The sequence below is a fragment of the Podarcis tiliguerta genome, assembly GCF_965153285.1.
Source record: "Podarcis tiliguerta genome assembly, chromosome: 16".
Classification (NCBI taxonomy): Eukaryota; Metazoa; Chordata; class Lepidosauria; order Squamata; family Lacertidae; genus Podarcis; species Podarcis tiliguerta.
In genome coordinates, this window is record NC_139549.1 from 22,009,791 (window position 1) to 22,036,991 (window position 27,201).

General features: G+C 45.2%; 1 protein-coding gene across 2 annotated transcripts in view; it reads right to left on the reverse strand.

Annotated features, from left to right (window-relative positions):
• Positions 1-27,201, reverse strand: part of DTX1 (deltex E3 ubiquitin ligase 1) — a 65,324-nt gene that overhangs the window by 35,500 nt on the left and 2,623 nt on the right. The window lies entirely within an intron of this gene.

The following is a 27,201-nucleotide window of genomic DNA, read 5'->3' on the forward strand; positions in this document are numbered from 1 at the left end:
GGCGAGGAACGTAATGCTTTGTGCAAATGCCACCGTTCTGCGGTCAAATGCCACCGTTCTGCGGTCAAGTGTAATAAATCACTATGAACGCTAATAGCATTGATATAGCACTTTGAGATGCACATTGGCATGTGCTGCATCTTAAAAACATTTTCAACAACCCTGCAAGGTAGACCAGTGTGATTATTAATCAATCAATCAATCAATCTGTCCAGAGACCCAACAAATCGTTACAAAGCAATGCACAATTCAGACAGCCTACCTCCAGGTTAAACAAGCATTTTGTTCAGACCTAAAGACAGACTTATTATCCCTATTTGCAGATAAAAGACGGGAGGTTAGGCTGAGAAGAAGCAGTTTGATTCGGGGCCCACCTAGAAGAGGAAGAAGAAGAGTTTGGATTTGATATCCCGCTTTATCACTCCCCTTCAGGAGTCTCAAAGCGGCTAACATTCTCCTTTCCCTTCCTCCCCCACAACAAACACTCTGTGAGTTGAGTGGGGCTGAGAGACTTCAGAGAAGTGTGACTGGCCCAAGGTCACCCAGCAGCTGCATGTGAAGGAGCGGAGACGTGAACCCGGTTCCCCAGATTACGAGTCCACTGCTCTTAACCACTACACCACACTGGCTCTAGGCCATGTTCACACCACACATTTGAAGCGGTGTGATACCACTTTAACCAGCCATGGCTTCCCCCATAGAATTCTAGGAGCTGTAATTTGGTAAAGGTGCTGAGATTTATTAGGGGATCCCTTATTCCTCTCACAGACCTAGAAAGTTCTCTGGGAAGAGGGGTTCATTGTTAAATCACTCTGGGAATTGGGAGTCACAAACTGATGGGGAGAACGGAATTTAAGATTGGAAGAATAGAAAAAGTAGAGAAACTAAAATGGGCAGATCTACCCATTGTTAGCTACAGCTCAGATATGGAGCTGTATGCATGCAGACGGTTGCAGGTTCAACCCCCAGTATCTCCAGGTAGGACTAGGAAAAGACTATTGTCTGAAACCCTGGAGAGCTGCTGCGAGTCAATATAGAGATTAGCGAACTAGATGGACCAAAGGTCTGACTCAGAATAATGCAGCTTCCTAGAGCCTAGGACTTGCCGATCAGAAGGTTGGCGGTTCGAATCCCCGCAACGGGGTGAGCTCCCGTTGCTTGGTTCCAGCTCCTGCCAACCTAGCAGTTTGAAAGCACGTCAAAGTGCAAGTAGATAAATAGGTACCGCTCCGGCGGGAAGGTAAACGGCGTTTCCGTGCACTGCTCTGGTTCGCCAGAAGCGGCTTAGTCATGCTGGCCACATGACCCGGAAGCTGTACGCCGGCTCCCTCGGCCAATGAAGCGAGAAGAGCGCTGCAACCCCAGAGTCGGTCATGATTGGACCTAAAGGTCAGGGGTCCGTTTACCTTTGCCTTTACGTATGCTCCTATTTAATTCACCATTTATTCAGAACACTGAGGACTAGAATCTTGCTCTCACCATAGCTCAGTGGGCAGAGCATCAGCTTGAATCCAAGAAGTCCCTGGCTTCTCCAGATAGAGGCTGGATCTACACTGAGAAACGCTATAAAAACATAGCTCTCAATGCAATTTACCACTGGTAATGTATTGCTGCTCTACAGCGCCCTCTGGTGCCACATTTTTATAACACATTTTTAAATTTATAACTGAGACCATGGTCACTGGAAAACACCCTCTGTCTGAAACCCTGGAGAGACACTGCCAGTCAGTGTAGACAATACTGAGCTAGATGGGCCAGGGTTTGACTGCCTAGAAGGTGGCTTCTTATGTCCCTAGGTCTTAAGGGAAGGCCATTGCTCAGAGAAAGAGCATCTGCCTTGCATGCAGAAGGTTCTGGGTTCAATCCCATATGCAGGTAGAGCTGTGAATGTCCCCTAACTGAAACCCTGGAGAGCTGCTGCCAGTCAGTGCAGGAAATACTGGGCTGGAAGGACCACTAAGCCAGTTTTCTATGTTCCTAACAGATGTGCTGTACAGTGGTACCTCAGGTTAAGTACTTAATTCATTCCGGAGGTCTGTTCTTAACCTGAAACTGTTCTTAACCTGAAGCACCACTTTAGCTAATGGGGCCTCCTGCTGTTGCCGCTGTGCCACCAGAGCACGATTTCTGTTCCTATCCTGAAGCAAAGTTCTTAACCTGAAGCACTATTTCTGGGTTAGCAGAGTCTGTAACCTGAAGCGTCTGTAACCCGAGGTACCACTGTACCTCAGTGGCAGAGCGCCTACTTTGCATGCGGAATTATTTGCAAATTATAAATAATTTCATAAACTGTGTGTCTTTGTTTCTCAATCTGACCTTTTAACACGGTTTTGCATGTATCGTGGCATCTTATGCATTGTGACTTGCTGTTATTTTTACTGATTACAGTTTAGTAGCTATTTATTGTACTTGTTAAGAGTGAATTCCTGATTAATTTTTATTTGCTGATATTTTGAGAGTTAATTCCATTGTGTACCATTATCTTCATTACTTTATTTGATATAAGTTGTTTGTTTTAAAGCTACGGTTCATTATGATTATTATTCATTTTGTACTGGGTCGGATTATTATGAGCTGCGTGAGCTTTGACGTATATTTTGCTGCTGCAAACTGCATACAGTAATATAGAAAAGGGGCATACAAATTAAAAGAGAAATGGGGGGGTGGGGGTGGAGAGTAAAAGTCTGGGAGCCTGCTGGTAGTTTTGTTTGCTCAATGTCTCCTTCCACTTCTCTGTTTTGCCCTAAACAATGGAAGCAGCGAGCTGGCATTTGAAAAAAGGTGCTTTTCCCCACACTGTTGGCAACCGAAAAAGCGCCAGTCTTATTGCTTGGGGGGGGGGGGGGTTATCACAAAGCTCAGCTCACATAAACAACCTCCTCCTGGCCTGAACATTGCTCTGGTCCACCTCCGCACAACTCGGCATCCACATCCCCGCAAAAAAGCTCTCCCTGCCCGTTTGTCCAGCCCGATTAATTACCATAATTACGGCAATTAATCAGCTGCCTTCTGAGCCTGCCTAGCACAAGGGGAGGAATTGAATCAGGCAGCAGCGCATTTTGCTGAGACAGCGCTCCTCAGGAGGAAGAGGAGGAGGAGGAGGAAGACCAGGGAAGCCAGATGGCCTATGAGGCAAACGCTGCTGCATCGAGGCCACCGGGAGGGATGCTTCGGCCCGGAGGTGACCCTTGTAACCAGATTATTCATCATCACAAGGTTTTTCGTGGGTGATTCTTTCAGGCCACATTCTGGAGCAAGTAGGTGCTTACAGTCAAGGTTATGGTGGGTGAAAGTGTGCCAGAAACAGTTATGGAATTCAGATACCTCCACTCTCTTTCATTTATTTTTTTAAAAAGCAAGTTTCTAGTCCTTATGGATTGCAAAAGTATGCCTGAAAGAGACCGTGACTGGCCCAAGGACACCCAGTGAGCATTTCATGGTTGTGTGCCTGGGGCAACCCAGTCAGATAGGTGGGGCACTACTACTACTACTACTACTACTACTACTACTAATAATAATAATAATAAATTGAACCCTGGTCTCCCAGATCCAGCACTCTAAACCACCACACAAATGCTGGCTCTTGTTGTTTTTCAGTCCACAAACAATGCACAATTAATGCCATTCTTTTTACATTGTTTGGGCAGTTACTTTACACTGAAATGAGCTCAGGTGGTGATAGATATGTAAGGAATTACTTAGGTCATGTTAAATAGCAGCCAATACAGTCATACCTCTTGTTACGTTCAGTTCAGGTTACATTCTTTCAGGATATATCCCGCGGTGACCTGGAAGTAACGGAACGGGTTACTTCTGGGTTTCGCCGCTCGCGCATGTGCAGACGCTCAAAATGACGTCACGCACATGCGCAGAAGTGGCGAATCGCGACCTGCGCACGAACAGATGCGGGTTGCATTCTGCTCATGTTGCGAACGGGGCTCCGGAATGGATCCCGTTCGCAACCAGAGGTAGCACTGTATAGTCATTGGCAGAATGTGAACTGCAGCAAAAGGGAAGCAGTGCTGATTTTGACAAGCACAGGTCTTCGGGGAAATCGCTGCCTTCTTACATCCCTCAGTTAAAAGCGGGCTCCAAATCTGAAGGCCAAAGACAACTCATCTAGCCTACCCTATAAGGTTGTTGTGAAGATGAATATGGCAGTGGCCAGCAAATAACTATGTTATGTCACCTTCAACTCCTTAAAGGGATATAAATGTAATGAATAGAAGTTAACACATTTCTAGAGGGTTGGGCTTTGGTGTCCTCAATAGCTCTCTGTGTTTTGTCCTAATCAGCAAAGCAGAAGAAAATTATGTCAAACAATTCATTTGCATAGGTCACAGACTGCAGTGGATTAGCAAAATCTCTCCAGCACGTTTGCAGGAGCTTTCCCAAAAGATTAATGTTATGGCCTGCTTCGCTTGTTCGCTGCAACGTTTTAAACTATTTTATAAATTTATTTGTTGTTGGTTTTTTAAAAAAAAACAAAATCAGCTGTTTTAAGTCCTTTGTTGGTGTTCTGGGGTGGGGGAACGGGAGAATGACTCTAAATTTGTGCGCTAAAAGAAAGAAAGTATGAACCAAGTGCAGAACCCTTATTTCAGGGAGAGAGATATGATTTTGCCAATTTGCTCTCTCACCCCCCTCGCCCCCAACTTCAGTTGTCCTCTTTTTTGCAGACGCTATCAAGACAGATGGTCAGCCTCTTCCCATGTTTGTCCAGAGGGCAGGACTCCAAAAGGGGATGGAAATTGTGGGGAAGGAGATTTTGGCTAAACATTAGACAAAACCTCCGAATGACAAAGGGCGTTTGGACTGCGGAACTGCCTGCCTCAGGATGTTTTGGGGCTCTCCTTCCCTGCACGCCTTTTGAGCAAAGGCTGGATGACCTCCTTTCGGGACGCTGTAATTCTGCATCCTGCATTGCAGTTCCTGCGTAGAGCAAGGTGTGGGGGGGGGGGTAGGGGTGGACTAGGTGACTTCTGTTAGCCCCCTTCGGGCTCTAAAATCCTGTGATCTCCCTTTGGAACTTGAGCTCAGGATGGAATCCAAAGAACATCAGGTTGAAAACAAGCCCTTGGCAGCTTCCTCCGGTGACCCAGGCCTCCCAGCCAAGCTCAGAGGGAGCGTGCCAGCAGCCCCTGCAATATTGGCAGCCGAGGCGATGCAGCACTCAGGTGCCCGCTTGCGACTCTCCTCGCACCAGATGCGTTCCCTGCCCTGCCGGCAGCCGCATGCAGAGAGCCTCTCTGCTCCTCAGCCTCGCCCTCAGCTCAAATATCCTGTCCTAAAAGCTGGTGGAGGGCACCGTATCCCTTTCCCACGGCTCCAAATAAGTTTCGGGTTTCTTTTTTTGAAGGGAGCCCCCAAACTCCTGAATTTCTTTCTTTCATCACAGCTGAGATTCCTGCACTTCAGGGGGTTGGGCTGGATGACCCTCCAGGTCCCTTCCAATTCTATGATTCTATGAAATCCTGATCAATGCTGTTTTTGCTTTGGACATTTTCGCTCTCCTTTTCCCCTCCAAGGAGTTCAAGGCATGCTCCTTTATTTCATCACCACAACCACCCTGTGAGGTACCAACTGGTCTAAGGTTCTCCAGTGGCTGGCAGGGGGTGGGTGGGATCTGAACCCGGGTCTCTACAGTTGTAGTCTGATGCATTGACCACTGCACAACACTACCACAACGCTGGCTGATAAGAATGCTACCGGTGATGTTGCCATTCAGTCCTTTGTGAGGCTGATTTTAGCTAAGGCTCTAATTAGAGGCACATTTACCTGGGAGTAAGTCCCACAATGAACCCACTGTCCCCGTCGGAGGCAGTAATACCAGTTGCTGGAAGCCACAGGAGGTGAGAGTGCTTTTATGCTTGGGTCCTCCCGCAGGCAAAATATTAACTCAGCACACTGAACAGCGCCCCGTCAAACTGCCAGGGCATTTCTCCAACTTTAAACCCCATTGATTTCTCGCTAAACTCTAGTAAGGCAGAGAAAAAGAGGGCAGATGAGGGCAATCAACTTCACATCTACACCAAGCGCTTAATGCACATCTAGTGCACACTGTTTTCCCCAAAGAATTCTGGGAACTGTAGTCCCCCCGGAGTTATCGTCCCCAGCACACACAACAAACTACAGTTCCCAGCATTCTTTAGGGGAAGCTATGAACTTTAAAGGTTTGGTGTGGACATAACCATAGTTTTGCAAGGGCAGCTGGGAGGCTTCTATTGACGGGATTGTGCAGTCTGGGATCTTCAAGATCAGGGATCTAAAGCATGGATAAGCAAACTAAGGCCCGGGGGCTGAATCCAGCCCAATCGCCTTCTAAATCCGACCAGTGGACGGTCCGGGAATCAGCGTGTTTTTACATGAGTAGAATGTGTCCTTTTATTTAAAGTGCATCTCTGGGTTATTTGTGGGGCCTGCCTGGTGTTTTTGCAGGAGCAGAATGTGTGCTTTTATTTAAAATGCATCTCTGGGTTATTTGTAGGGCATAGGAATTTGTTCATTTCCCCCAAAAAAATATAGTCCGGCCCCCCACAAGGTCTGAGGGACAGTGGACCAACCCCCTGCTGAAAAAGTTTGCTGACCCCTGAGCTAAAGCTTCAGCCCCTCAGGAAGAGAATGCTTCGATATTCAGCCCTGGAGACTCTTCCCAGGCCACGCCCTCTCCACAGGCCACACCCACCCAAGGCCACACCCACTCACCCAAGCCACATCTCCACATGGGTCCTCAGAAGCAACTCTGGCTGCACTGGATAGGAAGCATCTTGTCTAGTCCAGGGTTTCCCAAACTTGGGTCTCCAGCTGTTTTTGGGACTACGATTCCCATCATCCCTGACTATTGGTCCTGCTAGCTTGGGATGATGGGAGTTGTAGTCCAAAAACAGCTGGAGGCCCAAGTTTTGGAAACCCTGTTCTAGTCCAACTCCCTGCATGCTAAATCCTAAATAGTGCTTAGGGTTTGCAGTTTACAGGAACCTAACAGCTTTCTAAAGATTATTTATGTATTTATTACATTTTACTGCTCACATCTTAACCATTTCTCCTTTTTTTCCATACCTGGCCACCTAACCCAAAAGCTTTTGCAACAGCTCTGCATGCTTTAAGAGAAGCCGCACAAAAAACACAATTACAGCAGTCGTCTGAAAATGATGCGTAAAATGCATTACCCTCATCCCAAACAGCAGAGTGAACTCATTTGTCCAAATTTTAAAACCAGTCCAAGATGTTATGAGCCAGGAAGGAATACTGCAGATCAGAAAAGAAAGCTGGCTGCTTTTCCTTCACAAGTGGCCAGGTTCCAAATTGCAGCAAAATGGAAAAATAAAAAGTTCCAACTGCCCAAGGGTGGGAGCTCCGTTCAAGCAGAATTTCCTTCCTTCTGGACCAGCACTGGGGAACCCGTGGCCCTCCTAATGTTGCCAGACTACAACTCCCAGCATCCCCTGGCTGTTGGGCCATACTGGCTGGCGCTGATGGGAGTTGGAGTCCAACAGCATCTGCAGCTCCCCAAGTCCCCCACGCTTGTCTTAGACCAGCCTTTCCCACGCTGGGTCCTCCAAATATTTTGGAATCCAACTCCCATCAGCTGAAGTCCAAAAGATCTGGAGAGCCTCAGCTACTGACAGTATAGCTCAGTTTATTAGAGTGGGGCACTGATAATGCCAAGGTTGCAGGTTTGATCCCCGGAAGGGACACCTGCATATTCCTGCATTGCAGGAATGATGAGCCTCAGGGTTCCTTCCAACTCAACCATTCTTTGAGGCTGCTTTAGACAAATTTGGCCATTTCCCCACCGAAGAATATAAGAAGAGCTCTGCTGGATCAGGCCAATGGCAAACTCATGTCTGGCAAACTCCAGACATTAGCTAGGGGTGGGTAGAAGAAAAATCAGGTTCTTAAGAAGATAAGAGGCTGGCTGGAATCAGGCTAGTGGTCCATCTAGTCTAGGATCCTGTTCTCTTAGTGGCCAACCAGATACTTCTGCAAAGCCTGAAAACATGGTCCATGATGCACAACAGCAACTGGTATTACCAACAGTAGAAGAATGGTGACAGAAGATAATGGAATATGTAAAGGTAAAGGGACCCCTGACCATTAGGTCCAGTCGTGACCGACTCTGGGGTTGCGGCGCTCATCTCGCTTTATTGGCTGAGGGAGCCACTGTACAGCTTCTGGGTCATGTAGACAGCATGACTAAGCCGCTTCTGGCGAACCAGAGCAGCGCATGGAAACACCGTTTACCTTCCCGCCAGAGCGGTACCTATTTATCTACTTGCACTTTGACGTGCTTTTGAACTGCTAGGTTGGCAGGAGCAGGGACTGAGCAACGGGAGCTCACCCCGTCACGGGGATTCGAACCGCCGACCTTCTGATTGGCAAGTCCTAGGCTCTGTGGTTTAACCCACAGCACCACCCGCACCCCTAATGGAATATGTAGAAATAGCCACAAGGAAACATTTCAAAAAGAATGGGAAAAATTTATGTTGTATATAGGAAAGATAAGATGAAACAGTGAAACCAGTAGAATTGGAAATAAACCTCATAACAGGAAAGATTAAGAAAAGTGATGGATAATGAAAATAATAAGAAGCAAAATGTATCAGGAAACTAATATAACTAACAGTAGTTGTAAATGAATACAGACAGACAACAAGAATTGTATAAACATGAGGACTTATTTGTTTATGGATATACTATGGACAAATAAGGAAAATGAATAACAATATACAAAATGGAAGAAAATAATGCGATAAAATTATATGTGATATAAAAAACCAGAAGAAGGAAGGAGGGAAGTCAGCTCTGAAGAGTAAGTATAAATGTAATACAATATGTGTGTGTGGAGTATCTAATTCAAAAACTAATAAAGATTATTTGAAGAAGAAAAAAGAACATAGTCATGGTAGCTGGTCATCATCACCACCATCATCATTTTATTATTTGCACCCGCCCCAACTGCTTGGGTTTGCCCCAGCCACTCTGGGCGGCTTCCAACAGATATAAAAACGTAACAAAACATCGCACATTAAAGGCTTCCCTATACAGGGAAGCCTGTCTTCAGATGTCAAGGAGATAAATAATGATGCAACTTTTAGAAGACTTCGGATGAGAAGGCATTCCAGAGGGCGGGTGCCACCACCGAGAAGGCCCTCTGCATGGTTCCCTGTAACTTCACTTCTCACAGCGAGCCAGAAGGCCCTCAGAGCTGGACCCCAGGGTCTGGGCTGAGCGATGGGGGTGGAAACGCTCTTACCATGAGTACTTTTCTCCTATTGATCACCTTATCCTCCGCGAATTTGTCTAATCCCATTTTAAAGCTCCTCGAGGAGAGAATGATGAATGAGGACATAAGGGCAGCTCTCCCGGATGGCCTAAGGCTCACCTAGTCCAGCAGCCAACTTTCCCAACTTGAGATTACTGCTATTCAGAGACACAGTGCTTCCAACTATGGTAGTTGGGAGTTCTTACCACTAGTAACTTTCTCAATTCTGCTTCCCAAAAGAAGAAGAGGAGGACGAGGAGGAGGAGTTTGGATTTGATATCCCGCTTTATCACTACCCGAAGGAGTCTCAAAGAGGCTAACATTCTCCTTTCCCTTCCTCCCCCACAACAAACACTCTGTGAGGTGAGTGGGGCTGAGAGACTTCAGAGAAGTGTGACTGGCCCAAGGTCACCCAGCAGCTGCATGTGGAGGAGCAGGGAATCGAACCCGGTTCACCAGATTACAAGTCTACCACTCTTAACCACTATACCACGGTTTAGCCTTGATGGGTCAGGAGGAATACCCACCTAGATGCCTCAAAGGGAAGCCTGCAAGAGCCCTCTCCTCTCTTCATGATCCTCCATCTGTTTCATGATGGGGTCATTCACCATCAGTTCTTCCCTCCTGGCTCCTTCATATTAACCCAGCAGACTGGCCCACCCTGACTGATGGATTACTATTTGTTATTTTCACGTAGCACCTCCATTCAAAGCTTGGATGGAGGAGCACGGAGGCTTCCGCAGAGAGAAAGGGACAGAGCTGGAAACACACAGAGATCCAGGAGAATCTCCCTGCAGCCTCAGGAGGAAGGATGTTAATGAGACCATGTAATTGAGATACCCTGGGGAGATGAACAGGTCAGAATCAAAGGCAGCAACATCAGAGCACGTTTGAACTCTCTTCATTTCCAAGATGTTTTCCAAATTTGCAAGCCACTTTCCCCTAATGCGATATGTTATTTTCACTAATGTATTTGTTTTTATGCATTCTACTCCCACCCCCAGTATAGCATTTTGGGTGAACACTGTCTGGAGAACTTCACCACAAAATTCAGAGAAGGGCAAATTTTGAAGGATAACTGTGTTTAGGTGAGCGTGGATAACAACAACAACAACAACAACAACAACAACAACAACCATATTTATACCCTGCCCATCTGGCTGGCTTGACCCAGCCTCTTTGGAGGCCTTTGAACATATAAAAAACATCAAATATTAAAAAAATTCCTGATACAGGGCTGCCTTCAGATGTCTTCTAAAAGTTGTGTAGTTCTTTATCTCCTTGACATCTGATAGATAGCTGCTCACTAAGACACAAAGAAATTTGAATTTCGGTTCTTTGTTGTGCTTGCATCACACTTTTTCTCCAAGGAGCTCAAAGTGGTGTGCTTGGTTTCCCCCCCTCCTCCACCAGTCCTCACAACAACCCTGTGAGGTAGGCTCTCCCCCAAACCATAGTCTAGAGGAGTAAAGGTAAAGGGACCCCTGACCATTAGGTCCAGTCGTGACCGACTCTGGGGTTGCGGCGCTCATCTCGCTTTATTGGCCGAGGGAGCCGGCGTACAGCTTCCGGGTCATGTGGCCAGCACGACTAAGCCACTTCTGGAGAACCAGAGCAGCGCACGGAAACGCAGTTTACCTTCCCGCCAGAGTGGTACCTATTTATCTACTTGCACTTTGGCGTGCTTTCGAACTGCTAGGTTGGCAGGAGCTGGGACCGAGCAACGGGAGCTCACCCTGTTGCAGGGATTCGAACCGCCGACCTTATGATCAGCAAGTCCTAGGCTCTATGGTTTAACCCACAGCGCCACCAGCGTCCCTCTAGTCTAGTCTAGAGGAGTACCAAGGTACTAAATTATGCCCACAAACTAAGACAGCTCCCCGCCTGCAGACATGAAGCCCCAAGGCATGGAGGGCAGCAGGGCCAGGCTGTTAAGTATATGACAAAGGGGCATTGCTGACAACCTCATCCTTAATCTTCCCTCCACCCATATGAGGAAATACATGCAGGGGGACGATGACAAACTACTGAATAAGGCTGATGCAGATGCTGCCTTTCAGGGGCTTCCTGGCCAAACCTGCTAGGCCTCTCCATTCTGCCACCTGAACTGACACTTCGCCCTGGAGCGCACCCAACTTATCGATTAGTGATAACGGGCGAGTGGTCTGCCAAGGAAGCTTGCCCTCCGTTCAGGTTTAAAATGATGCGTAGCGTGAAGAAAGTAGACAGAGAAAAGTTTTCCTCCCTCTCTCAGAACCCACCCAGCGAAGTGGAATGTGAGAAGATTCAGGACAGAGAAAAGGAAGGAGCTCTTCATGCAATACATCGTTAAACTGCGGAACTCCCTGCTGCAGGAGGCAGCTGCCTAGATAGAGGGCTTTAAAAGAGACTGGGGGAAATAACGGAGGAGAGGGCTGTTTTTGGCTACTAGCCACAATGGCTATGCTCTGCCTCTATAGTTGGAGTCCAAAATGCTTTGGAATTCCAGTTGCTGGTTAGAGTTTTGATCACCGCAAAATGGAAGAGTAATGAAATCCCCTCTATACAAGACTGGATCCAAAAGCTGACAGAATATGCAGAATATCAGAAAAAAGACAGAATAAATCAAAACAGGAATTTGTTTCAAAATGGGAGGTTTTTAAAGAATATCTGAAAAATAAATACAGTAGTTTAAATTCTGTTGCAGCATTCGAGGAACTTCAGTAATGGTTGCAAGGTAGATGTAAGAAATTAGATTTATTAAGAATAAGTTTAATCATGATAAAAGTGTGTTCTGGCAATAAGTAATATGAATTTGAAATATGGAATAGACGGGAAGTTGGGTCTTTAGTGTTAAGACCAATAGATGTTTTAATGTTTGCTAAGAAAATTATGTGTCTATGTGTTCTTGTGTGTAATTTGGTACAGTGGTGCCCCGCAAGACGAATGCCTCGCAAGACGGAAAACCCGCAAGACGAAAGGGTTTTCCGTCTGCAGAGGCGCTTTGCAAGACGAATTTCCCTATGGGCTTGCTTCGCAAGACGAAAAATGACGAAAATTTTCGGGTGTTTTTTTTGCTTCAAAACCCCTTATTTTGAATCGCTAAGCTGCTAAAAGCATTTTAGCAGCAAAACCGCTAATCCCCCCCCCCTTAAAAAGCCGTTTTAGCCCTTTTTTAGCCAATAGCGCTAATAGCGCTACTCCATCAATGGGCTTGCTTCGCAAGACGAAAAAAACGCAAAATGAAAAGACCCGCGGAACAGATTCTTTTCGTCTTGCGAGGCACCATTGTATTTGTGTGTTTTTTTTCTTGTTGTATCAATAAAACACTTTAAAAAAAAAAGGAATTCCAGTTGCTGGAAGCCACAGGACGGGAGAGGGCTCTTGCACCCAGGTCCTGCTGGCAGGTTTCCTACAGGCTTCTCAGTAGTTGCTGTAAGAATGGAATCCTGGACTAGACAGGCCATTGGCCTGATCCAGCAGGCTCTTCTTATGTTCTGGGTGTGGAGTAACCTGATAAGAACATAGGGACTCTGCCTTATGGATGGGAGGTTGCCTGCTTCTGATGTGGTTACACTCCTTTTGAAGGAGCGGGTATGTAGCTTGGGGAAAACTCCTGGGTCCATTTCAGTCCCTCGAGACTCAGGTGGCCTTGGTGGCACAAGAGTGCCTTCCACCATCTTCAGCTGGTGGCCCAGCTGCGCCCCTATTTGGACAGGGATAGCCTAACTTCTGCCCTCTATGTTCTGGTAACCTTGAGGATAGATTACTGCAACGCGTTATATGCAGGGCTGCCTCCCAGGACAGTTTGGAAACTTCGCCCGGTTGCAGAATTTGCATACCCTCCAACGTTTCTCCGATGAAAGTGGGGACGTCCTATTCCATAATAATGATAATACTTACACTCTGGGCGGCTTCCAACACATATAAAAACATCATAAAACTATCTAGGGCTGCCTTCAGATGTCTTGTAAAGGTTGTATGGTTACTTATCTCCCTGGCTTGGGGGTTGCATAACTCCATACCCTCCAACATTTATCCAATGAAAATAGGAACATCCTAAGGAAAAGCAGGACCTACTGGGATCAAATCAAAAACTGAGACAGCTTCTGTAGATTGTGATAGGAATTTTATGGTATTAGATATATGGCAATGTTCATAACTGCACATACACAGATCAACACAGGAAGACCAACCTGGAACCATTTTGATTCTTAAACTGACCAAATCCTTTCTCTGTGGAAAAGCCTCCCCATTGTCTTTCCTCACAAATCTTGTCTCAAGGATATGTCTGTTTGAATAAGGTGTGACCTGGCCCAGGAAATAAGTATTTTTAACACCACAAAAGAATGGTCAGGTACCCCAGACAATCCAATCAAGTAACTTGTCAGACAGGAGATAGTAGAGGTGAGAGGAGAAAAACAACATTTAAATTCCTGTGATGTATGCATGTACCTGAGGGGTGGTCTTAGGTTACACCCCTTCTGTGATGTATGCATAATGTTTCTGGGGGTGGTCCTGATCTAGAGAATGGGATTTTCAAAAGTCTTTATAAGCTCTGGCACAGCAATCCTGGGGGGTCCTCTTCCTCTCCTGCGTGGGAGGGGAGTACCCTGTTGCAACAGATCAATAAAGATCAAGCTTACTAGCTGCTTTGCTTCTCAATATTCTCTGGTTGGCCTCTGTTATTTTCTCCTACCAATAGGGAACCTATGTAAGGACTCTATATGGGCTCTTGGATACCCCATAAGGGAAAAGGGCATATTTTTATTTACAACAGATGGCGACCACGAAGGGACTTTTGGTTACCCGGATTCTGGAAGCGAGGAAGGAATGGTTATCCAGCGCGCACCAGGCAGTTTGCCAGGAGGAATAACCAGTCCTCCATCGATCCCAGGGTCTGGAAATAACTGGAGGTTCAGCGGGGCTAACCAGAGGAAGCAACGCCTGATCAGGCCGGCCTTAAACAACCAGTCAAGAAGATCCCAGGATCACCAGGACAGCGCTTGCGAAGTGAGTATGAGTAGGAAAAATGGGTAGTAGGGTGGGATTTTGCAAACCACAGCAAACCTATACTTCTCAAATCCTTACTTCTTTCCTCACTTTAACTCTTGAAAAAATTGCCTTCTCCTTTCTGTCCTCTTTCTGTTCTCAACACCAGCCCTAGCCCTTCGGAGTTTGCCCAGGCACAAGGTTGTGTGTGATTTCTTCCACTTAATTCTATATGCCAACCTATTCCTTCGGAGTTTTGCCCAGAAAGGTTGTGCAATTTCTTCTGCTTCCACTTAATTCTATATGCCAACCTATTCCTTCGGAGTTTTGCCCAGAAAGGTTGTGCAATTTCTTCTGCTTCCACTTAATTCTATATGCCAACCTATTCCTTCGGAGTTTTGCCCAGAAAGGTTGTGCAATTTCTTCTGCACTGAAAACTATAATTTCCAAAACTATAACTCCCAGCGCAGCCGCACCTCTGCCATGGCGATCTTTGTTAGAGATGACCTGTGAACAGAGAACGCAAGGGCGCTGAATTCCTTTCCATCTTTTCATATTCCAGAGTCTCAATCTGGCATTGCAAGTGTGCAAGCGTTCAGTAGGGACTCTGAGTTAGATTGTAAGAGGCAGGGAGGTTGCTGTGGGTTGTAGAATAGAGATTAAGTGAGGTATCCCCAGGTTTTTCCCCAGGTGTCCCCAAGTTTGCCCAGGTATCCCCAGATATTTTTTCCCCTCGGAGTTTGCCCAGGTATCCCCAGATATTTTTTCCCCTCGGAGTTTGCCCAGGTATCCCCAGATATTTTTTCCCTCGGAGTTTGCCCAGGTATCCCCAGATATTTTTTCCCCTCGGAGTTTGCCCAGGTATCCCCAGATATTTTTTCCCCTCGGAGTTTGCCCAGGTATCCCCAGATATTTTTCCCCTCGGAGTTTGCCCAGGTATCCCCAGATATTTTTTCCCCTCGGAGTTTGCCCAGGTATCCCCAGGGTTTTCCCAAGGTGTCCCCAAGTTTTTCCCTCGGAACTTTGTCCAGGTTTCCCATATCTCGGACCCTTCGGAAGATTGCCCAGGTCCAACCCCTTCCAATTGAAAATGGGTGCACCTCAATCAAAAGAAAAATAGTCCTCAGACCCCTGGCGTGAAAGAAGCCCAATTGGTGCTTACTTCCCGCCTGGACTCTGACAGTCCCCTTCAATTTGTGTTTAAGAAACGTTTTTCCTGTGTTTAAATTGTACTTAGGTAACATCCAGCAGCTGCTTATCTTAAATGTGCCATCTAAAATAAAAATGCAAGCTTGCTCCAAAATTTTAAATCTAAGAAAGCCATGTTGGGCCTTATCAATCTTAAACAAGACAAAATGGAGAGTGAAGTGTGCAAATGTTTGTTATTTGAGAGAGGCTCTAAAAGAGAGTTTTCCTCCCAAGTGGTAAAATCCTGTATACGTGCTACTTGTGTTCTGAAAGGAGGATTACCCCACCTCCTTCCTCTAGTTTAAGTGAGGAGGGTGATTTTAAGTCTAATGGTAAATGGTGTTTTGTTGTAACTTTTGAGTTTGTGAGTACACCTGTGTTCCAGTCTATTTTGGAATGTGAAGTTAACCTAATGTTTCTGCTGCAAAAGCCTAGTTGAGCACAATTGCTCTCAAGCTAAAATGCAGTGTATGTATTTGATTTAGCATATTCCTATGAAAGTATGGTGTTCCTTCTAAGAAAAATATCTGAGTCCAGTTTTAACTTTGATTTGGTTGGACAGAAGAGTTATTGTAAGGCTCCTGATATCAGTCTCTATAAGACTGGCCTCTTTTCTTAGAAAATGCCCCCCCTTGTTTCATTCTGTCGCTTTCAGGTTTTTCTTCTTCTTCTTACTTCTGTGCCAGGTAAATTTACTCCCGAGTAAGCTTCCTTTAAAGGAAACTGAAAAGGGGGGGGGGTATAGATTAGGCTTACTATTCCTCTGCAAGTTCAGGAAAAATTGTTCACTTTTGTATTCCTTTTAAATCAAATCGATGGCTGTTTTAACTATGCTTTATAAGAGACCCTCTCCCTATCTTAGGAAAATGTTCACTTCAATCTTACTTTAAAGATCATTTTTCTAGGAACTTGCACTCTTTAGTCTAAGGAAGTAAACTCTCACTCAAACTAGCTTCAAGACTTGCTAAAAGGGTTCTGTATAAAGTTGGGTACTTTTATTTTCCTCTTCCTTAGTACATGATAGGCGCATGGCTTGTGGTCTCTTCCCCAGTTGTGTCTGTGTACATAAGTATGTGTGTGTGTCTCTGGTAGTACAAATCTTGCTATGAACCCTGTATTTTAGGGTTGGACTAGATGACCCCAGGGTCCCTTTCAAGTTTCCCAATTTGTGGCTGTGTGGAGGGCCATGTGTCTGCAAGCATGTGATGAGTTGAAATTCAGCCCAACTTTGCTCTTTGTTTTTTTAAAAAATTAGAGTTGAAAGCCGTGATGTTTTGAAGCAGAACTGGTGAGGTCAGGCATTTAAGTGATTACAGTGTTAATCATTTTGTCTATTATTTACAAAAATCAAACTTAAAAGTCTACTCAAAGTTTAAGCACATGCAAATTCATATACTCAAGTAGAATGAGCCTTGACATATAATTGAATAGCCTTGACCATCCTGTAAATAAAGGGCAGGAAAATTTTGTCTGCAAATGGTAAGGCTGAAATGACTGAATGTTAAAAATCTTATAAATTCTGACTCTCTGGCCATTTTTCCCCATATATAAGGGCGTGGCATTGTTCTGCGAATGGCCAGAGGGGTATTAGCCCTTTCCTGTACATAAAGGAAGCAGCCATTTTGCTTGGGCTGAAATTGCTAGCTTTGTTGAATACTTGAATTGCTGAGTTTCTCTTTTTTGTTTTAAAATCTAACCCTATTTTTTAATCTACTCCTTACCCTTCCCTTCCTTTATTCAAATGGTAATTTAGCTAAAAGATGCAACATTTTCAATAGTATGAAAGGTTTGCTGAGACTTGAACTCTGCACATGCACAGAGGCTAGATCAGCTAAAAAAAAAAGAGAGAGGAAGGAGGGGGGAGAGGAGTTTTTTTTTTTTTTTTTTTTTTTTTTTGGAGGACGTGTGCTGCAAGGAGAAACCTGTCCAAATTTCCTTATGTAAACCTTGGAACCATTGAGGGAAATCACCCTTAATGTGTCTTTTGCTCCAAGGGCTACTTAAGACAAAAGGGCTAAGTACTGGACCATCAAAAGTCAAGAGGTTGCCAGGTTTCAAATCTTAACATGCCAAATTCTTTTCACAGGTAAATATCAAAGCACTCCTACTGTGAGTTCCTCTCTTGAGTAGTTCGCCTCCCCAATGGAATCTAAATTTTATAACAGATTTTTTTGGTGTTTGTGTGTATATGCCTATACATTTTAGGAACAGCATTTCCTGACAGACCTCTCACATGAAATAATTTTCCCTTTTAACAGTGTCCTTTCTTTCCTCCCACAGCACAAATGATAATGAGGGGATGCAAATAGTGATTTAAATACTCTATGAAAAAGTAATTGCATTTGTATTTCTTATGTCTTTCTTCCCTTAAAGCCAAACAGTCACTTTTTTCTGTTGCAAAACAAGTCTGAATCCCTGCTATATTAGTTGATTTCCATCTATCTCTATCTCTTTGTGGCTTTGACACTTTTTTAGGTTACAAATAATCTGTTTTTCATTTATTAATCAGTTTTTCATTGGGTTGTTAGAATGCCAAAACAGGTTACTTCAGGTTACTTCAGGTTTTTTTTAAATTGTGTGTCTTAGCATTTATCTATTTTTGGTTCCTCATAGGTCATTGTGTGTGTGTGTGTGTGTGTGTGTGTGTGTGTTTTACTTTTGGGACATGTCCATCACATGTTGAAAATCATTTTCATCAAGTTCTACTTATCAGATAGCACATGCTGAATTTTAAGCCTTTTTCCATTGTTTTCCCATTTTTCAGTCCAGTAGTAATCTGTGTGGTTTTGATAATATCTTTGTATTATTTAAAAATAATTCTTTTCTGAATCTGATGTCTTTGTGTCAAGTCCGTTTTCATCTGAATGGTAATCTAATTTTTTGCTCTTTTTTATTTTTAACCTTTGTTGTATTTTTTACAGTTCTCTTTCTATGCATGTGGAGTAATTTTTTATTTAATAATATGAAAAAAAAACCTAAGTGAAAGAAAGCAAACAAACTTAGCAGATAATAACAGTAATTATATGGAAATGTGATAATATTGAAATGAATAAAATGCTTAATGCGCTAAGATTTTTATTATCTGCAGCTTCCCACGGAAAACCCAAGGACATCCTTTTTGCCTTTTGCCCCTTCTTTTTCTAACTCTGTCTTTTAAGTTCCCCAAAAACCCTGCCCCCTTACAGGACAGATGTGCAATGATGAAAAAAGCAGCAACAACCCCTCAACTCAGTTCTTCACCATCACAAGACCTGCAACAACAGACACCAGTTTTCAAAATGCCCACAGCTATCTCTTTCAAAGGATATAGACTGAGGGGGGAGGGGAGCTGACAAAGGGGGAAGGAGTTGAATTCCAAGGACATTTTCTCACTTTTGAACCTTAAGACTGTGCTCCAGGATTGAGACGATCACAATTGTCTCAAGATATGCAACTGATATTCAATTAGTTTGTTTTGTATTATGTGTTATTATGTAGGATAATTAGTTTCTTTTGTATTATGTGTTATATAGGAATGTTGAAATGTGTCTTGACAGTGTGATTTCCACAAAGGGGGAGGGCAATTTTGTGTGTGTAATTGTTTTTATGTTTAATGTCTTATTCCTTACAAACCAATGGAGAATTCTCATACATTTTATGCGTTCTAATAGACCAGGCTATTGTGTAGTCCAATGTTTAGATCAATTTATAACCACATTTCATAGTTCCACCTAACACTCTGCCAACTTTCCCTATCCATTTTAAAATGTGCTAAAACTCCCTTTACCAAGGAGAAGCTTGTAAGATACATGAGGGTGGATATGCTTTGGTTTAGCCGGAATGATCCCTTATAGTTAAATTGACTTATTTGGACAAGTGCCCTTTTTAAGAATGGTTTTCTTTTAACAGTTTGTTTTGTCCATGGGCATATATAAATTATAATTGGACTCAGTTGAATTGGGCAAGTGTATCCAGGCTGCAATTAGCTTTTTGGTCCTTTAAGTGCAAGTGAGCAACTTCCCATGAGTGCAAGACCAGAGCCTGCAATAATAAAATCCCATAGAAAGGCAAGGCAAAGACAGCTCTCTCACGAGATGTCCTTGTGCCAGCTATGATGGATGCCAGGCGACATGGTTAAATGAAAGCCCCAAGGGGATTCAACAGGATGTGTTGCTGTAGCACTATACCGGTGTGAGACCAAGGAAGAGCTAGCTTGACACCTGAGAAACACACAAAAATGGCAAAGGACAAAACACCAACTGCATTTTTCAGTCAGTAGTGGACCTTCCTGCTAAATGTAAAGCATAGCCACTATTGAGAAAATGTTTCTCCCAAGAGCTAGAATGCCACAAGTACTTTAGTAACAAAATGCAACATATGTTATTTTTATATGATATATTTACACAAAGGCATCCATTTACAATAGTATGATGTTATTATTTGTGGGGCAAAAATTTTTAAGAAAAATTCTAGCCCCAGAGGGGGGAAATGTGATAGGAATTTTATGGTATTAGATATATGGCAATGTTCATAACTGCACATACACAGATCAACACAGGAAGACCAACCTGGAACCATTTTGATTCTTAAACTGACCAAATCCTTTCTCTGTGGAAAAGCCTCCCCATTGTCTTTCCTCACAAATCTTGTCTCAAGGATATGTCTGTTTGAATAAGGTGTGACCTGGCCCAGGAAATAAGTATTTTTAACACCACAAAAGAATGGTCAGGTACCCCAGACAATCCAATCAAGTAACTTGTCAGACAGGAGATAGTAGAGGTGAGAGGAGAAAAACAACATTTAAATTCCTGTGATGTATGCATGTACCTGAGGGGTGGTCTTAGGTTACACCCCTTCTGTGATGTATGCATAATGTTTCTGGGGGTGGTCCTGATCTAGAGAATGGGATTTTCAAAAGTCTTTATAAGCTCTGGCACAGCAATCCTGGGGGGTCCTCTTCCTCTCCTGCGTGGGAGGGGAGTACCCTGTTGCAACAGATCAATAAAGATCAAGCTTACTAGCTGCTTTGCTTCTCAATATTCTCTGGTTGGCCTCTGTTATTTTCTCCTACCAATAGGGAACCTATGTAAGGACTCTATATGGGCTCTTGGATACCCCATAAGGGAAAAGGGCATATTTTTATTTACAACAAGATTTGGGGTGTCCTTGGAAAATAGGGACACTTGGAGGGTCTGTTTTTCTCCCTCTGTAATAGCCCTAGAACTTGTGGAGGTAAGAGGAAGCTGAATGTGGAAGATTAAGGAGTAATAAGGGGGGGGGGCACGGGACAATGCTAAAATGCTGGCGAATTTTCATGGGGGCTTTTGAAACAACCACAACAACTGCAAATGGATGTGAAAATGTGGACAACTGAACTTAACATGGGAAAGATGAGACAGGTTCAATTGCCCCTTACAACAACCCTGAGAGGTAGCTTAGGCCGATAAGAAGGGCTGTCCCACGGAAGATGGAGCAAACTTGTTTTCTGCTCCTCCAGAGCGCAGGACTTTGAACCTATGGATTCAGATTACAAGGAAGGCAATTCCGACTAAACATTAAGTCACATTGAGAGCGGTTTGAATGGACTCCCTTGGAAAGTGGTGGCCTCTCCTTCATTGGAGGCTTTTAAACAGAGGTTAGATGGCCATCCATCAGGGCTCCTTTAGCTGTGATTCCTGCATTGCAGGGGGTTGGACTGGATGACCCCTGGAGGGCCCTAACCACCAGGGTTGCCATATTCCAATAAGTGAAAAACCAGGACACCCCGAAAGTTGTTGAACTTTTTTTTAGGAAGACCCCAAAAGCTGTTACAGAAACGCCAAAAAAAAACCCCACACTTTTTCATTGACTTGCCCAAGATCCAGGACAAAGCGTCAATTCCGCCTTTGAAATCCCGGTAATGTCCAGGGAAATTTGGGTGTATGGCAGCCCCATTTCCCACTCTACAGGTCTATGATTCTATGAAATGACTGGCCCAAAGTCCCACAGTGAGTTTCCTGGCTGAGAGTGGATTTGAACCTGTTATAAGACTTTTAAGGTCTCAAATATAGAATATTCATAAATGCACACATATCTAACTGTATAAACCATGTGTCTGAAATAGCACAGGAGAGCAATCCTGAAGCCATTTTGACTCTCCTCAAATGTTCCTCTGCAGTAAGGGAGGCAAATGGGGAAAGCCTTCCCATTGTCTTTTTGCTTGCAAATCCTGTCTTAAGAGCATATTTGCGTAGGAATAGGGTGAGCCTGTGACCTGGGCTCAGGAACTAAAATATTAACCATCACAACAGAATGGCCAGGCTGCTCAGGTAACGCAATCAGTGACCATCATCAGGTATCCTGGCAGGCAGGATTTCTGCTGTAGACCGCCTCCTTCTGTGATGTATGCATGATGTTTTGGGAGTGGTAGTCTTGGGCTACAGGGTGGGCAATTTCAAAAGTCTATATAAGGGCTTGTGCGCCGTTGCTCAGGGTTCTCCTCCCTCCTGCATGTGGGGAGTGGGGACCCAGCTGCAACAGTTCAATAAAGATCAGGCTTACTAGCCGCTTTGCTTCTCAATATTCACTGGGGAGGGGAGTATTTGATCCCCTGCTAAATTTGCCCATTTGCCCTCTGACGAAGAAATGACCAGTCCATAATTTTAATGGTAGGTTTATTGTAGCTGTGAGAGACAGAATAACAACAGGAAAACCTCCAGAAACCCAGAAGACAAAAGTCGGAGACTGATGTGCGTTATAATGAGTGAAATAAGTATTTGATCCCTTTGCAAAAGGTGACTTAGTACTTGGTGGCAAAACCCTTGTTGGCAGTTACAGAGGTGAGACGTTTCTTGTAGGTGGCCACCAGGCAAATTTAGCAGGGGATCAAATACTTCTCCCCCTTTCACTGTACTCTGGTTGGCCTCTGTTGTTTCCTCCTAGCGATAGGGAACCCTCAAGGACACTATGCAGGTTCTGGAATACCACATAAGGGAAAGGGAGCAGGTTTTTTTCTCATAACAAACCCATGACTCCCAGGTCTAACTGTCCAACCACCATCAGCCTCAAAGCTGAACACGTATAAGGGGGTCCCAGTTGGACTCCCATCCAGCCTAACCCTGCTGAGCGGCAGCAAGGCAACTGTCTTGTGTGGCTTCAGAATATACAGTATTTTTTGCTCTATAAGACTCACTTTTTCCCTCCTAAAAAGCAAGGGGAAATGTGTGTGCGTCTTATGGAGCGAATGCAGGCTGCGCATCTATCCCAGAAGCCAGAACAGCAAGAGAAATTCCTGCTTTCACTGCGCAGCGATCCCTCTTGCTGTTCTGGCTTCTGAGATTTAGAATTTTTTTTTTCTTGTTTTCCTCCTCCAAAAACTAGGTGCGTCTTATGGTCTGGTGCGTCTTATAGAGCGGAAAATATGGTAATCCCTCATGGCCTAAGTACAGGAATGGGGGCGACTGGCTTGGCAGGTCCTTATCAACAAGCGGATTTCCTTATTGCACTGCCTCCCATTCTCTTTAAGCAAAAAAACAAGCCGGCTGTCTCTAGGCTAAGGTATCAAAAGGCCTTCGCTGGAGGCTCAGGAGATGACACACCCAGGTCCCTCTGGATCTCTGCAGCACCTGGGTTGCAAAAGGAAAACAAACGCCTCTGTTGATTTGGCTCCACTCTGTGTGGGGAGGAGGGGGAAGGGAGTGGTGAACAAACGCCAGATCACGAGGCCTTTTATTTGTATCACTTTTGCCCAACTCTTCCTCCAGGGAGCAAAAGGCAAGAGCTACGGTTTTCTCCCACCAACAATTATTCTCACAACAAGCCTGAGAGGTAGGTCAGGCAGAGAGAGGGAGAGACTTGCCCAAGATCTCCCAGGGAGCTTCTGGCTGAATGAAAGATTTGGGTTGCTCTCCTCCTAGTAAAGGTAAAGGGTAAAGGGACCCCTGACCATTAGGTCCAGTCGTGACCGACTCTGGGGTTGCGACGCTCACCTCGCTTTATTGGCCAAGGGAGCCGGCGTACAGCTTCCGGGTCATGTGGCCAGCATGACTGAGCCGCTTCTGGCTAACCAGAGCAGCGCACAGAAACGCCGCTTACCTTCCCGCCGCAGCGGTACCTGCTTATCTACTTGCACTTTGAGGTGCTAGGTTGGCAGGAGCAGGGACCGAACAACGGGAGATCACCCTGTCACGGGGATTTGAACCGCCGACCTTCTGATCGGCAAGTCCTAAGCTCTGTGGTTTAACCCACAGCGCCACCCGCGTCCCTTCTCCTCCTAGTACTACACTCTAAAAACAGAAGCACAGGCTCAGCACAGTGTTAGAAACTCAAATATATAAGCTGGGTGCCAAATGGCTCCTTAAACTGGGGTTGCAGTCGCCAAAACGGAGTGCTTAGTTGCCATTTTGGGCCCGGATGGCTCGAAAAACCTATTTCTTTCAACACAACCTTCTGGTTCCTGAAATTCATTCTGACTGTGCAGATAGACTATAATGATAGAATTCGCTACAGGATGTGTTGCTAGCGTGTGGAAAGAGTCAAGATTCAAGGACCCCCAGGCATGCACCTTGAAAAAGTGGAGAGGTCAGGCACCTTCCTGGCACCCAGTCATCTTCGCCTGGTCGCAAGTGGCCAATAGCGAGGTGCAAAATGCGCCTGGTGAATTTCGAACGCTGGCTCGGTGGTGCAGAAGAACATACAAAGCGCCCTGCTGGGTGAGGACAGTGGCCTGTCTAGTCCAGCTTCCTTTTCTCACGGTGGCCAACCAGAATCCTGTGGGAAACCTGCAAGCAGGATCCAAGCACAAGAGCCCTCTCCCCTCCTCTGAGATTTCCAGCAACTGGTATTCAGAAGCATTACTGAATATGCATGTGCTGGAGCTCGACTCTGGATGAAATTGGTTTCTTCGTTTTTGCCTCTGCACCATGAATGAGTATCCTCACGTCCAGGGACCAAAGGTGGCTCTCTCTATCAGGCCCTTCACACTCTCCCCAGGCCACGCCCCTTCTCCCAAGCCACGCCCCTCACCAGCCCTGCTTCACATCCTCCTCAAGTGTTTCTGCCTGGCTGGAATGTGTCCTTGAACTCTGACCAGGCCTCTTGGTCGGCTAGATAAAGGGTGGGCAGGGATGTGTATAGAAATTAGCCTGCTGTACAAAAGTAGCATTTAGATCCATTGCCCCACCCACTTTTGCCTCTGGCTCCACCCACCAGGTGGCCCCCAGAAGGTTGCCCAGCAAGGAATGCGGCCCTCGGGCTGGAAAATATTTCCCACCCTTGCTCTTCACCATTAGAGCTCATATCAGACACATGGAGACTCAGGGCACATCTTCAGCAGTAAGACAAAAAGCACTCTGCATTTCCCCAGAGGCACTCCTGCCTTTTATTTTATTTCATTTACTTGCATTTTAATACCCTGCCCAATAACATGCCCTCTCTGGCCCTGGCACTGAAAAGAAGACTCTGGAGCTACACACCAACAATGCAAGCCACAAAGTTTGCATATGCTAATGCATATCTATGCAAATGTAGAATGTTAAATGTCACCAAAGGCAAGCCGTCCAAACTGCCCCAGATAAAATCTTCAATTAGTTTGCCAGCCATCTTAGATCAGCTCTTTTGCAATTTATTTACCCCCAGTGAATTTCCTGATGGAACCTGCTCCAAATAAATCCCGCTGCTCTTCAGCTTTCCTCAGCCATGACCCTCCTAGTAATCTCAAAATAATTTATTCCCCCAAATTAATATCCTATCCAGTAGCCAGATCACTGCCCCTCACTCCAGTTCAATTTCCCCTGAGTTCATCGCCCACCCGGAAACGTCTGAGGTGCTTAGAAAAAGATTAGAGAGCTGTGTTTTGAAAACACGAAGCCCACTTCAAATCAACTCCTGTGTGGCAAAGAGGGGTGAAGAGAAAGTAAATCAGAATATATTTGCAAATCATAACGGACATCAGAAGAGGCTCTCTGGATCTGAGCATGGCCCCATCTTGTCCAGCACCCTGTTCTCACAGTGGCCAACCAGATCCAAGCAGGATTTGAGCGTAAGAACAATGCTCCCCCACTTGCTTTTTCCGGCATTCACCGCACCTGACAGTGGCAGCAGAGTCATTGAGGCTAGCAGCTGTTCAGAGCCCCCTTCTAGAGTTTGCCCAGTCCTCTTCTAAAGCCAGCCAGGTTGGCAGCCAAAACAGCCCTTTGAGAGAGCCGGTTTCTAACTCCCCACTGTTCAACGGCAGCAATAAGACAACAACTTTCCCCTGCCTAAAGGAGGCAGCTGAAATGAAGAAAGGACTTTGGGCTCAGCTCATCGCTAGTCCTGAAAACAAATCCCTCAGGCCAAGAATGTGACCAGAGGCATCTTCCTCTGAATTTTCATCCTAACCATCTCAGGCAGACCCTCCAAGTGTCTATTTTTCAGGGACAGAGGCCCTCCCAGTTTCTAATTTGATCCTGGAATGTCCTGCTTTTCCGAAGCACATCCCTATTTTCACTGGAGAAATGTTGGAAGGTACAGAGTTAGGCGACCCCCAAGCCAAGGAGATAAGTAACTAGACATATTTTAGAAGACACCTGAAGGCAGCTCTGTATAGGGAAGTTTTTTTTTTAATGTGTTTTTATATATGTTGGAAGCTGCCCAGAGTGGCTGGGGCAACCCAGTCAGAGAGTTGGGGTATTATTATCATCATTATTATTATTGAATAAGGCATCCCTATTTTCATTGGAGAAATGTTGGAGGGCATGTGTCTGCCTTTTGCACTTTAGTCTGATTGGTAGATAGATAGATAGATGATAGATAGATAGATAGATAGATAGATAGATAGATAGAGGGGGTGTTCTAGTAAAAAAACAACAACCCAAAGCAAATCCAAGAACAGTGGCGTAGCGTGGGTTGTCAGCACCCGGGGCAAGGCAAGTAATTTGCGCCCCCTAACCCATGGATTTGCGCCCCCTAACCCATGGATTTGCGCCCCTAAACCTAACCCCCAGATGTTGCGCCCAGTGCGGCCGGCCCCCCCTGCACCCCCCACGCTACGCCACTGTCCAAGAAGCCTGAAATCCTACACACATACACATCATTCTTGGTGATATTGGCAGCCCAAGTTGTTTGCAGAGCAGCTTCCACCTTTGAACCTCTGGGCCAACTTATAAAATCAGTAAAATCAAGAAACAGAAGCTTGAGTCAGACTGTATCACTTCCAGATTGCAGAGGGAAGCCCAAATGTTTGAATGTTTCCAAACTGGAGTGTGTGTGGGGGGGATACACCTCCGTGCATGTAGAAATCTAGCATGTCAGGGAATAGGGGTCCAGCATAGACCTGTCCCCAATGTGCTGCTTTTCTATGCAATTGGCAGATATTTATAGATTCCACTTGCGATAGAAAGTGCTCAACCCAGAGTCAACAGTGTGATGCAGCAGCAGCAGCAGCAAAAAAAAAAAACCTTTTCATCTCTAGGCGGCATCAACAGCAGTATAGTGTTCAGGTCAAGGGAAGTCAGAGTACATTCTATTCTGTCTTGCTCATATCCTACCTGGAATCGTGTGTGCATTTCTGGGCGCCACAATTTAAGGAGGATATTGACAAGCTGGAACGTGGAGCGGGGGCGGAGGGGGGGCAACTAAGATAATCAAGGGTCTGGAAACCAAGCCTTACAAGGAATAGTTTGAGGGCCTTAAGTGTGTTCAGCCTGGAGAAGAGGAGACTGAGAGGAGATATGATAGCTATCTCCAAATATCTCAAGGGCTTGTCACGTGGAGGATGGTGCAAGCTTGCTTTCTGCTGCTCCAGACCCGAACCACCAGATTCAAATGATAAGAAAGGA